This window comes from Phalangium opilio, unplaced genomic scaffold (assembly GCF_054372755.1).
Source record: "Phalangium opilio isolate 3A_F unplaced genomic scaffold, DU_Popi_V2 ptg000017l_1, whole genome shotgun sequence".
In the NCBI taxonomy this organism is placed as follows: Eukaryota; Metazoa; Arthropoda; class Arachnida; order Opiliones; family Phalangiidae; genus Phalangium; species Phalangium opilio.
The window spans coordinates 3,431,425-3,448,042 of NW_028324151.1; the positions used below are offsets into that span (position 1 = coordinate 3,431,425).

Here is a 16,618-nt window from a genome sequence, read left to right on the forward strand (position 1 = left end):
AAAAATCCATGACGTCTACAATGTATATTCTATCCCATCCCAATCTCGTTATACAACGGTATGGCATTTGGTAAATTTTTCAGACTGAGATTGTAATAAAGATAAGGGCAGGTTTAACTTCGAGCCATTTCAAATTCATGGATTTGATATCATCTAAACCTTTTGGTACTTTAATCTCATACAGAAACAACACAGTGACTAGATTTTAGAAAAATAAAAATAAAAATGTAAACGTCAAATGCCAAAAGCTTTAAGAATTTTAAAATAAATTTTATACGTAGGCCTAGAACATTCAGTGACGCATTTGACTTTGAAAATTTCTTTTCTTTCTTTTTTTACAAATTAATTAAACAATGTTTAATTAAAAAATTGCGGGCATTTTTTAGCGACAACGTTACTTCAATTAAAAAGAAATTTTGGCATTTTTAATTACAACATCGTGGTCAAAATTAACAGTGACGTAGTCAAAATTATAAAATTCCGCTGTCCATATTTTGAATTTGACCACGAGTGCATAAACTAATAAGATATCTTCCATAAGTATGACATTACCTATACTTCGTAATGCTAGAGAGTTGCTTACAGCTCGAGATAACTAGTTCGAGAACGACGGAAGCGAGAATTGAAGTCCTACACTCGGTTAATTAATTTTGCAGGACTTCCATCTAGGTCCTATTTACTCTGTACTAAGCCTTTGTCAAATTGTCAGAGCCTCACCAGGCGTTCCTCGCTTTACCTCGAATCTATGACCTACCTCACTCACTTCATCACAAGCTCCACTTTGTAACCAGAGATTAACAAACTTATGGAAGGAACATATCTTATTAACTTATGGCGGAGTATAATCCCTTGAACGCACGCTATTGTCTTGAACATTAATGTTCAATATTCTATACGAGTTTTGGTAATTTCAAAAACTATTAATAATTTAAGGCCACGTATAACCGTTAACCATTGAACCAACAACAACCATAATTTTAAAATTCCGAACGCAGGGCGCATGTACCGTACATATGTCAAATTTCGTTTTCCCGTATCAAATAGGTTGGAAATAATGATCCTTGCAGGGAAAAGAAAACTGTTCCTTGGTAGAGTTAAGTATAACTCGGGCGAGAAAACAACTAAAGGCGTCGGATGTAACATCATTATGGTCAAGTACCCAAGGCGGAGGACATATTTCTTCGCGACACACTAACGCTGAAACGAGCAAAACGAGCTTGTCATATAACCCCAACCCCAACTGCGGGTCCACAAAAGCTAGCTGTCCGAGGGAAAAAAGGGTTCCGCGGTGTTGATAGAGTATTGCTATCACGTCGCGGCCAAAGTGGACCAAAGAAGTTATACTTTATATAAAATGTATGTAGTTCTTTCTCTCTAATATTAGTCGAAAGTTCTTCTAACAATAATGATGTTCATTACTTGAAGTAACACCTTCAAGACTGGTTTCGAGGAAAATTACCCCCAAATCTTCCCAATAACATTTCGACTTAAAATTACCCCCAAATCCTCATTTTCAATAAAACCTAGAAAACGTCTTCCCTAAGTTTCATCACATCAAATGATTGCTTCCGTGCTCCGTTAACTCAAAACTCCTCCCGTTTATGTACCACCGCCAGTAGTCAGTCGGTAGGCATTTCCTGGGCTATTTATTAAACACCTCCTAAACTTAAGTCCCATCCAAGTCCTTACTAACCATAAACGACGACCACGGACTTTGGTAAAAATATTCAACGTCGCTCTAGGGAGCGCGAGCAAACGCAAAACCACTTCCACCGCATGGGTAGCAGCAGCATTAAGTAAAGAATTTTATATATTTCGGGGGTAAAGGGTTAAACTGTCAGCGAACAGCGCATACGTATCTATTAAGGGTTGCTTATTCTTCGAAATAGTTTTCCACCCACAACCGCTTAGGAAATTAAGACTGACAGCTTCGGCCTTTTTTCGAGAGGGTAAACAGACAAGAACGCCTAAACTACTTGCATCTCTCGCATTTTTATATCAAATACATACAGGGTGGTTCTGATATTCTGGTGGAATAAATTTCTTTGGGAAATCAATTTTGAGTCGAAAATTAAACTTCTATCTAGGCCTATCTCCATTTTGCACTAAAGGACACTGTTTTCGAGTTATGATTTGATTTCAGTGTTTTAGGGATGACCCCCTTAATTAAATTAAATTATAAATCATTGTCTTGAATCAGTTTCTTAATTAAATTTGAGGGGTAATCCATAAAATACTTTGACCAATCTTAACTCGATTTGAAACAGTGTCCCTTGTGGCAAACAAAATGGAGATAGAAGTTATACACTTTCTATGGTCAAAATCGATTTCCCAAAGAACATCCTCAGATTTAATTTATTTATCAGACTTATCAAAAACACCCTGTATATACATAAAGAGTTGCTATCAAAATAAGTAAAACTGAAATTTGACTAGCTTATAGCTATTTACTGTATAGTTATTGCCTTGTAACAAACTTTTGATAGCTCCTAAAGAAATTGTAACAATTTTGTTACGGAACACGTATAGCCTAGTAACATATAAAAGTCATATCAAACTTAGTATGACAGCGATTAGGAGGAAATGTGAGGTTGCAAAAAAATGTATATTAGATTTTCTACGGTTAGGTATAACCTATGCCTTAGAAATTATATACTTTTTTTTATAACCGTTAGTTCTATATTTATTCTAAACAAAATTTTCTTAGAGAGAAGAAAAACGGAACTATGGGAATGAAGCAGTTTAATAAATTTATTATGCAAGCAAAATTAGTTTTTAAACCGTAATATTGGTGTGGACCAAGCCACTAAAAAGGCTATTTATTGTTTTCAACGTAATTTTAGTTAGTAAACCAAGTCACTAAAAGTATATTTAATGTTTTCCACGTGATTTTAGTTTGAAAAAAGCCCACTTTAACGTAAATAGGTTCTGTAACGTTTTGGAAAACCGAAATTCATGGTATTTCATAGATATTTCCAAGGTGATAATAACAGGAATGGATTTTTTATTATAGGATGTTCAGTAAAACATAATTTTAAATATTCTTTAAAATGACCCGTATTTTTTCACGCACAAGTGGCATTTTGGGCACTGTAAACACGTGGACAGTCGAGGCACTGGGCGAAAACTTTATAGGGACTCTGCTTGAAACTTTAATCCAAATATTTCAAGAGGATATCTTTCATAGTGTCTGAACTATGAAGTATGGCCTGCGTAGGCTATAAAAACATATTTAAACTTAAAATTATTTATAGGGGGCATACGTCTATATCATTTTTAGGTCCGGTTAACTTATGGGGGTCCTTATATCGTATTTCATATAAATTTCATAACCAAGGGGTCGGAAACTTGTAAGAATAAATTATATTTACTTTGACAAAATTTTGGGAATATTTTTATAACTAGCCAAAATTTCTTAATAATAAAAAATAGTAATAAATATATCAAGTAAGTGTCCGACCCCTTGTTTACTTCGGAATGTTTCACGGCGGTTTATATTCGCTTAGATAATTTTAACATTTAAGTAATATTTATTGCTGTTGCCACGACGTTATTTTTTATATTAATTTTAAATTTTATGGCTTTTTTTTATTTTTGATATTAAAGTTTTCTAGAGTGAAAATGTATAAATTTCTTTAAAATTTAAATTATTTTCCGGAGTATTACCCTGGGTCATATATATATTATGCGGATATCAAAAACGTATTCACTATATAGGATGTAATTAAGTTATTCATCAAAAATAATAATTTAATGATTTTTATCAAAATATAACTTAATTTTTTTTCCTAGAAGATTTCTCTAAATACCACGAAACGTCTCTGCGCATTCACTCTCATAATACAAAGACAACAGCGCATGCATCAAAGTTTTACCCCCTTGTTTTCCCCTTTTATTGGAATGGGAATATTTGAAATTAGGCCTAAATTTTTGGTTCTTGAAGACGATCATATGATATTACGGTGGTGCAAATCTGACCAAGAGGTTAAATATAACTCTGTTTGCCTACGAACCGTTGTACGAAGTAGTATTAATAAGCGAGTTAAACACTAGTGTACCACTAGGGGGCGGTAAAAGGCTAGCTCTCTTCGTCTTGTCACTTTCTGTTACCTCTATTTACCTTTGATACTAAACAGTATTAAAAAGTAACTTTAGAAAAAAATAAAAAAGATGGTTTTGGAACAAGTTCTAGGCCTATTAAGCGTCATTAGAAAGGCAATTACATTTTTTAATAAATAAATAAATAAAAAAGAGTAAAATTGCGGTGAGTTCAGCGTAGGCAGGTAGTAGAGTAAGAAGTAGTACTAACAACAACAATAACAAAAAGCCATAAAATTTATGAGTTATGGAGCGAGAAGAAACCAATTTCACCTTTTACGCAAAACCAGTGTAATAAAAATTATTTGTTACTTTGTATCATCGTAAAGCATAGAGAGGAAAACGTGATTATTCAGTCATGGACTAATTAGACAGGGTCGCCAAGCAAAATCATAATTAAGCCTTTTAAATTGACACCTTATTTTCTTTTAAGGGTAAGAGCTAAGTATTGATATAAAATGTTTATGAATTATTGAAAGATATTGAAAAAATCCTCTGCTAAAAATAATAATAACAAGGGTTGCTTTATTATTGTTATATCTCCTATAGTTTGGGAGTTGTAATATGTTATCATAATTCATAAGATAATAAGATATGTTCCTTCCATAAGTTTGTCACTGGTTAGAAACTGGAGCTTGCCATGAAGTGAGTGACGTAGGTCATAGATTCAGGGTAAAGCGAAGACGCCTGGTGAGGCGCTGTCAAAGGCTTAGTAATGAAGACTAAATAGGACCTAGATGGAAGCTAGTCCTGCAAAATGAATTAACCACCGAGTGTAGTAATTCAATTCTCGCTTCCGTCGTTCTGCTAGAACTATCTCGAGCTGTAAGCAGCTCTCTAGCATTACGAAGTATAGGTAGTGTCATACTTATGGAAGGAACATATCCTATAAACTTATGATGGTATCTAGGCATATTATTAGTCCCAAAGTAGCTAGTCCATGGCACCTCGAGCTTCAATCATAAATATTTTAGGATATAATTATGCGCGATTAACAGTTGCTTTAAAAAAGAATCAAGTCCAAAAAAGACATTATGCGAGAAAATCACGTACTCGGCCCAACTTAACTTTGCAAAAATATGAATAACAAAAATTTCAAACCGAAAACTCCCAATCATCTCGAGAGGAAACGAAGCGTAAGCACTTATTCTGTTATGGCACGGAAAATACATAACTTCAAAGGCGATAATTTTCGTAGGCAAATTAACTTAAGGCTGCGGCATATCTAATCAGAGCAACAAAATTTATTTTTTTTTTCTGATAAAAAAATAATCAAATTATCATAATAATTTAATTATTAAATTATTCCAAGGCAAACGTGCACGTGTATATTAATTTAAAGTGATAGTCACACATGAAACCGGGAAAAAGGGGGTGTCGTGACGGTAGCCAATGATCAACGTCCCTGACGTAGGCTTACCAATCAGATTCAGAGACCCGGAGAAGCTAAAAACGGTTCTAATTCGCATGGTAGGCGATTTAGGCCCATGGGTGAAATTCCCAGGCCTTAGGTTCAAAAGAAGATTATGAATATGTAAGCCTAGGATCCTGCTTGCACGAGAAGACGACTTATTCCGTTTTTTAATCAACAATAATCCGGATCAGTTATTCCAGAAAAATCCCAGAAACCTTGAAGAACAGAGAAAATAACACACTGAACTTGTTTACAATGTGTTCCATCCATTTTTCCACAAAAATATTTTTAATACAATGTATCTCTTATAAGACACTGTCTTTTGATGAGTTTTCGAAAAAATTCCAATATCATCATTATTCATAGTTTTCAGAAGAGGCTACTTCGAGGACAAAGTAGTCCACGCTAGTAGCCTCTACTCCTTGTGTAAATGGTATGAATCCTCCTAGCCTAAAATTCTATGTATAGAAAAACCTAGGAGCATCTAACATACAATAGAGGAAATCTGGCTTATTGGGTTAAAAGTGAGAATTTGTTCATAACAAATTATTTTAAAGACTAAATTGGAAATAGACGTTACTTAAAAGGCACATTTTATGTAAATTTCTACCCCCCCCCCTTTAAAAATGAAAAACATCTCATGGACAAAACCAGTCTACCTTAAAAAATAAATAAAAGTCAATGACATAAGAAATACAGTATAGTGGCTGTCAATGATTATCTCCTCATATACTATACCGCAGTCAAAGGCAGGGAACTGCCATTGCATTAACCCAATCCGTACTAACTAAGCCTACAGATTAAATTAAACGTTATACCACCGGTTATTATTAATACATTAAGAATTTACGCTAATTAATCCTCGGTATATAGTTAGCTACCCAAACTAATTCTTTTTAACCTTAATTATCATTTTAATGAGCTCCGGGGAAAATTAATGTTTTTCAATTATTTTAAAGCAGATGGTATGGGGTTTAAGGACAAGGCCAGACAAACGCAGCCTACTGACATCACGTGACTGGCTTAGCTTTCTTATTCAAATCGTGATTTAATGGAATAATAATATTAAAAAAATAAACAGATTAATTTAATAATAAATAAAAATGAAAAGAAAAGAACCTCAAAAAGAGGGGGGGGGATATAATTTTAATTCGAGATTTGACTTAAACATCTGCTTCTTAATGAAAGAGTCGACTGGAGTCAAAGGGTGTAATTTGAGTGTGTTATAAGGATGTGTTCTCTCTCAATTTGTTATAACAAAAAATAAATTCCAAGGGTTAGCTTAGCTTAGCTAAGAGTTTATTCAAGAATCCCAAGAAATAGATAACTAAATTTCAAGGTTGGATCATGTTAAGCAGCACATGTGGACAGAACTTGTATTAATATTAATGTTAAATTCAATTTCAACATAATTGTACAGGGTGTTACAAAAAGTAAAGTAGGAAGTACAGTGGGATGGTTCTATGGAAAATTTTGAGTCAAAAAATGTAACTTCTACCTCCATTTTTTTTTTATAAAAGCAAGGAGCCCAGATTACGAGTTATGTTAGGAGTATTTTACGGATAACCAACTTAAATTTAAGTGAAGAAACTGAAAGGAAATTATTTCTAATTTAATTAAGGGGTCATCCCTAAAGCTATCCAATCATAACTCATAAACTGTGACAATTATGGGGCACAGAACATTTTGAACTCTAAATTCATTGCAAATATAACCTAAAATAACCCCTTTTTTAAACACACTGTATACTAAATATTTTAAGAAGTATTTTTTCAAGGGAGTCTTGAACATATTCATCTTTCTAATAAGGATTTGCCATAAAGAAAAATAAATGCAAAATATCATCAATTTTAGATTATAACAATAGTAAAATAAGTTTTGGAAAAGTATTTTTTCTTTTTTTTTTTCTAGTTCTGTATAGACTTAGGTCTAACCATACCCCTACGTCAACATATATAATTTTTTTTTTTTTTTTGGTATTTTTTCAGCCCCATTAGTTGTTTCAAGAAGACGGCCTTAATATCTTTTTGCATTAGGGGGTCTTTCTTTTTCATTTCAAACCCAAAGAAAGACAAGAAAAAGAAAAAAAAAATGGGTTTAACCAAATTTTAACTGTCTCCCCATCTCTGTACCCAAAAAAACTATATGGCAATGGAAACAGAAGGTAATTAAACTGTAATTTAACCTCTGTCTTAAAAACAAAAAATCAAAACCCGTTTACAAATTAAAATATTGAAGAATGTATCTATATATATGCGTATTTAAATAATTACAAGCCAATCATAAGGTTCAAAATATACGACGAAAATTCCACTCTCCCTTTCGGACCACGTTGTATAAAACCCCAGTTTAAATAAAACACTTAAACTTAACTTCTTTTCACAATTACTTTAACTTAAACATTCTTGGGTCCCCCACAAAAAAATTGAAGCAGAAAAAAATAAGATGGTGCGATTCAAATGAAACAAAACGTGCCAACATGAATTTTATGCAAATTACAACCCTTTTCCCCCTTAAAATATACTCTTATAACCCTTGGAACTTTGGCGGTGCGGTATTTTTTTTTTTTTTTTTGCACAAACCATCCATATAGCTGTTTCGGAATTATGTCTAAAACATCTTGAAAAGATTTACAGCACGGAGTTTTCTCCTGGCTGGCTGGCTTTTCTTAAACATCTTTTTTTTTATCTTTTAAGCAAAATTTACTTTCCTTTTTTTATATCTTGAAAAAGTCAGGGGAAAAAAATATGATCCTAGTTCCAAAGTAAAAAGCTCTTAAATTACGGTTATTGCTCTCTTTAATCCTGTACTTTATGACACTCGGAGTATGCAACGAATAGAACATACACGCTCACGAATCAGAAGTAGATTAACACTTGTGACCTTCACAAAATGGACCCCCCATTGTTAGATCAATTTCGGTTTTACATAGATCTCATCTACTTCGGATCTTTAAGAAGTCTTAGACCCAACATACTAATATCTGATTGAAGGTAAAGGGAGGGGCTTAAAACTGTGTTAAACCTCCAGCCCCTCCTTCCTAGTGTTTCATTGGCTATTCACATATATAGGACAACCTTCGACCCCTATAAGTCTACTGGTTCAGAAACGGGCAAAGAAAATTTGTTTAGGCTACACAAGGATAGGTCGATAGCTACGTCAATGTCACTTGACTTCTAAATTAAAAATACATTATTCGTGACGTCAGAGGTGACGTTTTCTACATCTCCTCCCCTTTAGTTCAAGCAGAAAGACCCAGGAGTTTCCAAGGAGAAAAAAATCGATGTTTTCCATGTTTTACCTAATTATCTTATGTTTCCAGGTCCCAAGAAAGTTTTTCTTTTCTGGGCCCTCACAATTTTGAAAACTTCAATTCACATTTTAGTTGATCTACTTCCGTGCTCATATACAAGATTAAGCATTCCCTTTTTGGCAATCTGAGTCTGAAGAAAACCCCTTCGTCAATCCACTAGCTTTTAAGAGAAATTCTATACATATATATATATAAATAGCCCTGTCAAATTGACTATGAAAAAATAAAGAGTCCCCAATGACATTGTGGGTGGTATATAAAAGGATAAATAGGCAAGAAAAAAATATATATTTTAAATTTAAACACTGGAATTTAAGTAAAAGTATATAATAACACTTCTCTTCGAGAGAAGTGTACCAACCACAAAGCGGGCGGTGTAATTGTAACAAGATTCATTCCAACATCAGAATAAACATTTATTATAGCAAGGTTACTAAACCGAATCACATACGCCATGTAAATAGTTCCCTCATCATTACTCTATTAGCGCTGCTTAACTATTTGCCAACCAAGGCGCATGCGCTTGTGCGTTTTTGTTAAAAAACGACAAGACAATCAAGGTTTGTGGGTTCATTGCTGAGGATCTAGTACAACCAAATAGTTATAGAATTCACCCTAGCACGGTGCGATGCCCATCTAAAGTATTAACATGATACAGTGTCACACTTCTTCTATTATCCCCTTCTGATTTAAGTCATTTAAACTCTGATCTAAATTGGGAAAAGTCTACGTTTAAATAAAGCTTTTAAACAATTTACGCTGATCGAAATAAACCTAGAATCGAAAGCGACGCCAGATTAGGCTTAGCACGAGTTACAACTATACAACAACAGGTGAGTGTTTCTGAAATTAAGCCTATTTAGGGATTAAAGCCGTTTCATTTTCCGTAACGTAATCTGATTACGTTTCAAATAACCCCCGAGGGTTTAAAATCTCAGAATAACAACGTAATACACGAATAAAAATAACCGTTTAAAATTTAAAAGCCTATTTAGGAGTATTATTAAAAAGATTAAATAATTTCAGGAAGAATTTTAATTTAAAACTTCATGTTCAAAAGGACTTTTTAATACCCCATAAAAAATTTAAATCTTAGACTTAAGTCCACAAATATGTAGGCGGAGTTTGTGGGAGGAGTTATCGATCTAAAAAACGACGTGTCAATAAAAATACCTAAATAAATAAATAAATAAATAAACTATGCGCCTGGCTAAAAAGGAGCAATGAAGAGAGAATAAAAAAATAATCCCTCTTGGTCCCTGGAGTGGAAAAGGAGAGACTCTCCAACTCCGGCCGCTGGAGTGTAGGTCAGAATAGAGATAGAGTTAAGAGAAACTAGTAGAAGAGTAAGTTCCTTATTCTAAAGCGTACTCTTTCGGTAGGAGCATACGTGTAGTCTCGGGAAATTTGTACGGGACAAAAAGGGGGTAAGTAAAAATAAGGGTAGGGGGAAAAAGTAGATTACGCATGCCCAGTACGCGCCTTTTCTCCTTTTTCTTTGGCTTTTTCATCTGGGAGCACCACGCGGGCAAAAACTTACATGGAAACGGCTCCGCGCGGTGGGTGAATGACCGAGAACCGAGACCGAATCAAAGGGAGAGAAAGAGAGAAGGTGGGTAGAGTCTCTCTCAGATAGAGCGAGAGAGAGAGAGAGCCAAGGCAACTAAAAGTCAGAACAGAACAGAGAGAAAGAGAGACAACCACACGCTTTGTAGATTTACTTGGGAGAGGTTGGGCTAGTAGTAGTACCATAGAGGATAATACAATAGAGGAGTAGATACTTTAGCCTTTACCAATATTTCGTAAAGTTTTACTATTCATTTCCAGTTCTTTCTCCATTGGGTGATATACTTCTGTATCTGTATTGGTTGAAAAGTGTCGTCTGGTTTACTGCATATTATCTATGGAGGAGGGGAGAGATGTATAGACAAAGAAAACTAGCCACGTGTCTACTCCTCTATTATATATGCTCTATGGTAGTACTCGCAAAGTGTGGTCGGAAAAAGGCGGAACCCTTCATTGGAAAATTCAAAATTACAATCCGCTGATGTCACAGAGTAAGCTAAAAATTATGATTGATTTTAAGCAGTATGGCTGGCTATGAGACCCGACTAAAAATACACTGAACTGCAAGCCTTTCTCTGCACTATTTCACGACTTTCCAACAACCTAGCAACACTGGGGGACCAAGCGTCAAAAACAGAAACCCTATAGAGCTATTTCAATTCGGGGGGAAAGAAGAGCTTTTGAGGCGGAGTTTCGCCAGTCCCCTCCTAGGCGCCATATTGTGCGGGAAATTTAGCGTAGAGTTCTTCAGCGGCCCGCACGGAGGGAGGGTGAAAACCGACTCCGTTTATTGGCAGGCCCAACTGTGACGTTTCCCCCCTTCAACTGATATAGCTATATAGACCATCTTCTATTTTGACGTCTCGTCGCTCCTCCCCCTTACAAACTCCTCCCCAAACGAACGCCAACCAAAACTAGCAAAAGAAAGGACAGCCTCCCAACCTTCCTTTATAATTAACAAACCTGGAGTACAAGGCAATAAAAAGAAGAAAACATCGCTGGGGAGATTTCTTAAGACTAAGGGGCTACTATACTAAACCAGACGCAGCAAGAAAACCGAAGGGAAAAAAATAACAAAACAAAAAAGAAAAAAAAGCGGGGAAAGGGGTGAAATTCCGGGCAGACTATCGTCTCCGAGAGTCCCAGACTGAAGAAATAGAGAGAGGGAGAGACTAAACTTCAACGGCGCATGTCCCATAAAAACGGTTCGAGGAAAAAAGTAAAATTTAAGGGGTTGGTTGAGGGGAGACTGTTCAAACTAGAGAATGCCATCGCCATGCCATGCTATGCTAATTTTAAAAAACAAGAATTTTCTTCTTTCTTCAAATTGCGCTTTTCTCATTTTTATTATTTTTTGTTTTTCTTTTTGGTTGTGCAAAGGGTTACTGACAAGAGTATCTGTCACATTCAATAGAGAGAGAGAATTATTTTTACTTCTGTATCCTTTAATAATAATAATACACGAGAACAAATCACATCTCAGAGACAGAGAGAGAGGATTTTTCTTGGCATGGGAATAGATCTTTTGTTTCTGATTCGTAAATATAAATTGACATTTTTTCTCCAATATTTTATCATTTTCAGAGGGACTATTTTGTTTCAAATGTTTTATTTTTATATAAAAATTTCATTATAATATACAACGGATTTAATTTCGAATGACGAATTTAGGTAGTTATTTTAGTAATGAGATTGCGTCTAATAATCACAAGTCAGACTAAGTATTTATTTTCCATGATTTTCAGACTAAGAAAGAGCATTGATACACACCAGGAGATCAGGGTAATTGGTACTGCATTTTGTCCCCCAAGTTGCCTAGTCTCCTGGTGTAAATGGTATCAATAATCCTAGTCGTAAGGTGTCAATATTAACCCTAATATTTTTCATAAAAAAACAAGTTTAAAATTGGTATTAACAAGAAGCAATATCTAGTTTACTAGGGAGAAGGTCTCAGATGCCTAAGTATTCGCGCGCCATTGTCCCAGTCCCCCTTTCAAAATTCAAGGGGGGGGGGGCGTAAAAGGAGGCCAGGCTATTTCGCAGCCTCTCCTCAGTCGGAGAATACGTAATTTTCGTCGTCATTCGCGTCGCGCTGACGTGAGTTTTCAAGAACCTATGAGATGCAGGTTGTAATTTAGACTCAGAGGCGGCGGAGATTAACTCCGGACAGGCTACGTTTGGACTGGAGATAAAGCTAGAAATGTGGATGAATGAATTTATAACTTCTCCCTAGTAAACTAGATATCGCTTCTTGGTATTAATTACGAATTAAGTCCATATAAATTAAATTAAAAACTTAATTTTTACAGACTGTATCTGAAACAATTTAATTAACCTCCATACACAGTTTTCAGACGAAGAGAATTGATACCATTTACACCAGGAGACCACGGTACTTGTTGGACAAAGTCCAGGACTTACCAAATAGCCTGACCTCCTGGTGTAAATTGTATCAACACTCCTAGCCTGAAAATTATGTATACCAAACTAACTTCAAAACAAAATTTCAATTAAACTATGGGATAAATTTAATTTAGGCTTAACGAATATCGCCAGTGGTCACCAAGAATAACACTATCTTCCAATATCACTTTAAAAAAGAGTTGTGGTTGGTTCACGCAATATTTTCCTCCTCTACCATGCAGAGAGACTCAAAAGATGGGTAAAAGGAGATGTGTAAAGAGCTAGAGCTAGAGCTAGATCACAAGCAAGCAGTTACGCACTGACTTTAAAAAAAGGCGTACATTTTGCCATGGGAGAGTACGGGTATTAGCATGGGGTAAGACGTTTTAGCGTGCTGGATATTCGAGTTTTTTTTCTATGCATGCATAATTAAGTACCAACCCTTTTTGCGCCACGTTCCCTTCCCTCCCTCCCCTGAATAGACGTTTTTTTATTATTATTGCCTAAAAACCTGTTCCAGTGCCTAGTTTTTGTCAGTTGCTAGGCCCCATACCTCTTATAGAAAGAGAGGGGTGAGGTTAGCTAAACATATATATATGCATATAATAAAATTCAGAAGTAAATTAAACAAACATTTATGGCGGAATTATCTTATTATTATTATTATTATTATACAAGATCATAATATATAAATAATAAATTTTTTTTAACTCGGTCACACAACTTTGAATCTCTGTACGTGTTTTCTATTTAATTACCATGAAATTTCATGGAATTCCTTTCCAGGTAAAATGACTAGCTCATATAACCGTAACACAACTATTTATTTTTCAAATTCCATGAATTTTCTTTCCATAGATTAAACTTTGACTGACATAAACATGTTTATAGTTTAATCTCCATTAATTTTCAAGGATTTCACGGAAAAAATGGATAAAAATTGATTATAATAATTTTATCTTCATTACTTCTCAAGGAATTCACGAAAAAAATAAAAAAGAAAAAAGGCAAAAAATATAGCCAAAGAACACGGAATTTTCCATGAAATTATCTTTCAAGAATTAGACCTACGTATATTTTTCTTAAATACAAGATTTAGAAACTTTAAACTTATGGACTGACATAGGAGAAAATATTTAGCTAGATTAACTCGAGTCGCCTCGAGTTCATAATATTCAAACTCAATGAATTTTCCAAGTAAAAATTAATACGAAAACCGTAAAACCGTTCAAAAGTTTCATTTTAAAACAAAATAATTTTTCCATCTCATCTAGTTAACTAATCTCATTAAAAAAAAAAAAGAAAATCAGAAAATAATAATTCCTCAATATTTATGAGAACTTCAATAGCTTCATATACTTCTACAAAAAAAACCTAACTGACTGAGGGGGTTATAGTTATCTATATACATACATATATATATTCTTTTTCGTCTCTCCTTTAAAACTTTTATTGTAAGTTTTTTTCCAAATGAAGGAGTTAGAGAGAGAGAGAGAGAGAGAGAGAGAGACCCAGACGTTTCCAAGACGTGGAACGTTTAAGAAAACCACATGGGGCAAAATAAAGAGTTCTAGAGAGAGAAAGAGAGAGCTGCCGCGATAACTTACAACCATCCAAACCGCCAAGGCAAAAGAGATACAGTCAAGGGCACAAAAATTAATACACACAATGATACAGAACACTACAGACACCAAACCAATCCAATCCACAAAAAAAGAGAAAAGGACCAAGATTGAGCAACTATATACTTCAAATATTACGATATTGTATCTCATTTAAATATTGTTTTTTCTTAAAGAAATATATATAAAAAATAAATTATTAATTATGACAAATATCCTTAAACGTTTTTTTCGAAATTTTTTAGGTTTAATTTAATTTATGGTAAATTTTCTTTAAAAGTTTCACAAGATCTTTTAAGGTAAAACCAAGAAGTGATATCTAGTTTATTAGGGAGAAGGAATAAATTCATTCATCCACATTTCCAGCTTTATCTCCTGTCCAAACGTATAGTAGGTCCGGAGTTAATCCCCGCCGCCTCTAAATTACAACCAGCCAGCATCTCATTGGTTCTTGAAAACTCACGTCAGCGCGACGCGAATGACGACGAAAATTACAGTCATATTTTCCGACTGAGGAGAGACTGCGAAATAGCCCGGCCACCTTTTACGTCCCCCGTTGTATTTTTAAAGGGGGACTGGGGCTACGGCGCGCGAATACTAAGGAATCTTAAACCTTCTCCCTAATAAACTGGATATCACTTCTTGTTAAAACCTTTGAAATTTATCATGTTTGATTTATAAATAGCATTCAGGTAAGTATTGCCAGTTATTTTTTGAGTGCAATTATTCAACCGCTATCTAAAACAGACCGATATAAGCTTGCAGTTCTGATCCGTTCAGTTCCAAACTTGCTGCATGAGATACTCTTAATAACAAATTATTGGCAACCCTGCATGAAGCTGAAGCTCAGTTAAACTTAATTGAAGAAACTAAAGTAAGGATAAATTTCCATATCCCCCTTTTCACAGAAACCATTAAACAAAAATAAAAAAAAATAAATAAATAAAAATTGAACTTTATCCAAATTGTAATTAATATGTTAATACACCCGTGATTAAGACCCCCGAATAAATCTTACTCATCAAACCCGTTTATACTCAAATAAAAAAGAAGAAAAAGAAATAAATATCATCCCCAATAAACCATCAGTAGCCAATACCAATAAAACTGCAATATATGTAGATGTATTTTCAATAAAAAATAAAATATAAATAAAAATACCTTGGATTGGATTGGGGTGTACCTAAGGGCATCTTAATTTCACGAAAAGACCTCACTAATACGTGGCGAAAAGCCAGCAAATTATCGATAAAGTCCCAACCATCTAAACGATAACAAAATCAATGCAGTTTATAAGCTAGTGAGTGAGCGACTTGTGCCAAAATAATTTGCAGAGAAAAAAAAAATAAAAATAAAGCCGTCAGCGTGGGATTATTGGATGGAATCAAAGGAATTGCGGAGAGTTCCTTAGCCCTGGAATTACAGAAGCAATGAATAGACAGGTGGTAGGCAAATAAGAACAAAAAAGAGATAATTGCATTGACTAATCTAGTAATCTTTCTCATTCCATTTGAAGGTCATTACGAAACCCCCATCAAAAAAAAACAGCTATAAAACTTAATTAACGGACATGAAATTATTTTTGGTCTTTCAAGGTCAGGATTTCATGACCTTTAGGCCCCAGTTATTTTAACAAAAGAAATTTGGGTCATTTCTAAAAATACCCCAAATATTTTGACATAATTTTATTTTATGGGATTTTGAGCTTAGTTCAAATTGCCCAATCGCCAATGCCCAAGTCAGCAGGTACGTTTTTGAAGCTCATTTTGAAAATTCACAACTATTCGGAATTCCCGAACATAATTTAAACCGTTACTCCGTATTTTACAGCTTCTCTACCGATTTCTAAACCTTATCTTGAAAGATAATATCATATTTTTCCAAAGATTTATCACTATTTCCCAAAAAGATTTAACTTTCCACTGGTTTTCCCACCTCAAAAAATATTCAACTTCACCGTTTCGTTTCCAAGCCCTATAGAATTCTAAAGCGTCATTCGAAAATACCCCCCCCCCTTTAAAACCACGTGGTCAAATATACGTAGGAACCAGTACCAACCAATGAAATCACAGTTAGAAAGAAGCCCTCAGAATTATAAGCTTTTACGAATAATAAGTTTCCAAGTCCGGTATACCCACAAAAACGCATAGAAAGAAATAAACATTGGAGATAAGAGTGTACGCAATTATTCCAATAATCTAT

The 16,618-nt window shown here is 34.5% G+C and overlaps 1 protein-coding gene across 9 annotated transcripts in view; it reads right to left on the reverse strand.

Moving 5' to 3' along the window:
* Window positions 1-16,618, reverse strand: part of babo (TGF-beta receptor type-1 babo) — a 152,753-nt gene that overhangs the window by 125,156 nt on the left and 10,979 nt on the right. The window lies entirely within an intron of this gene.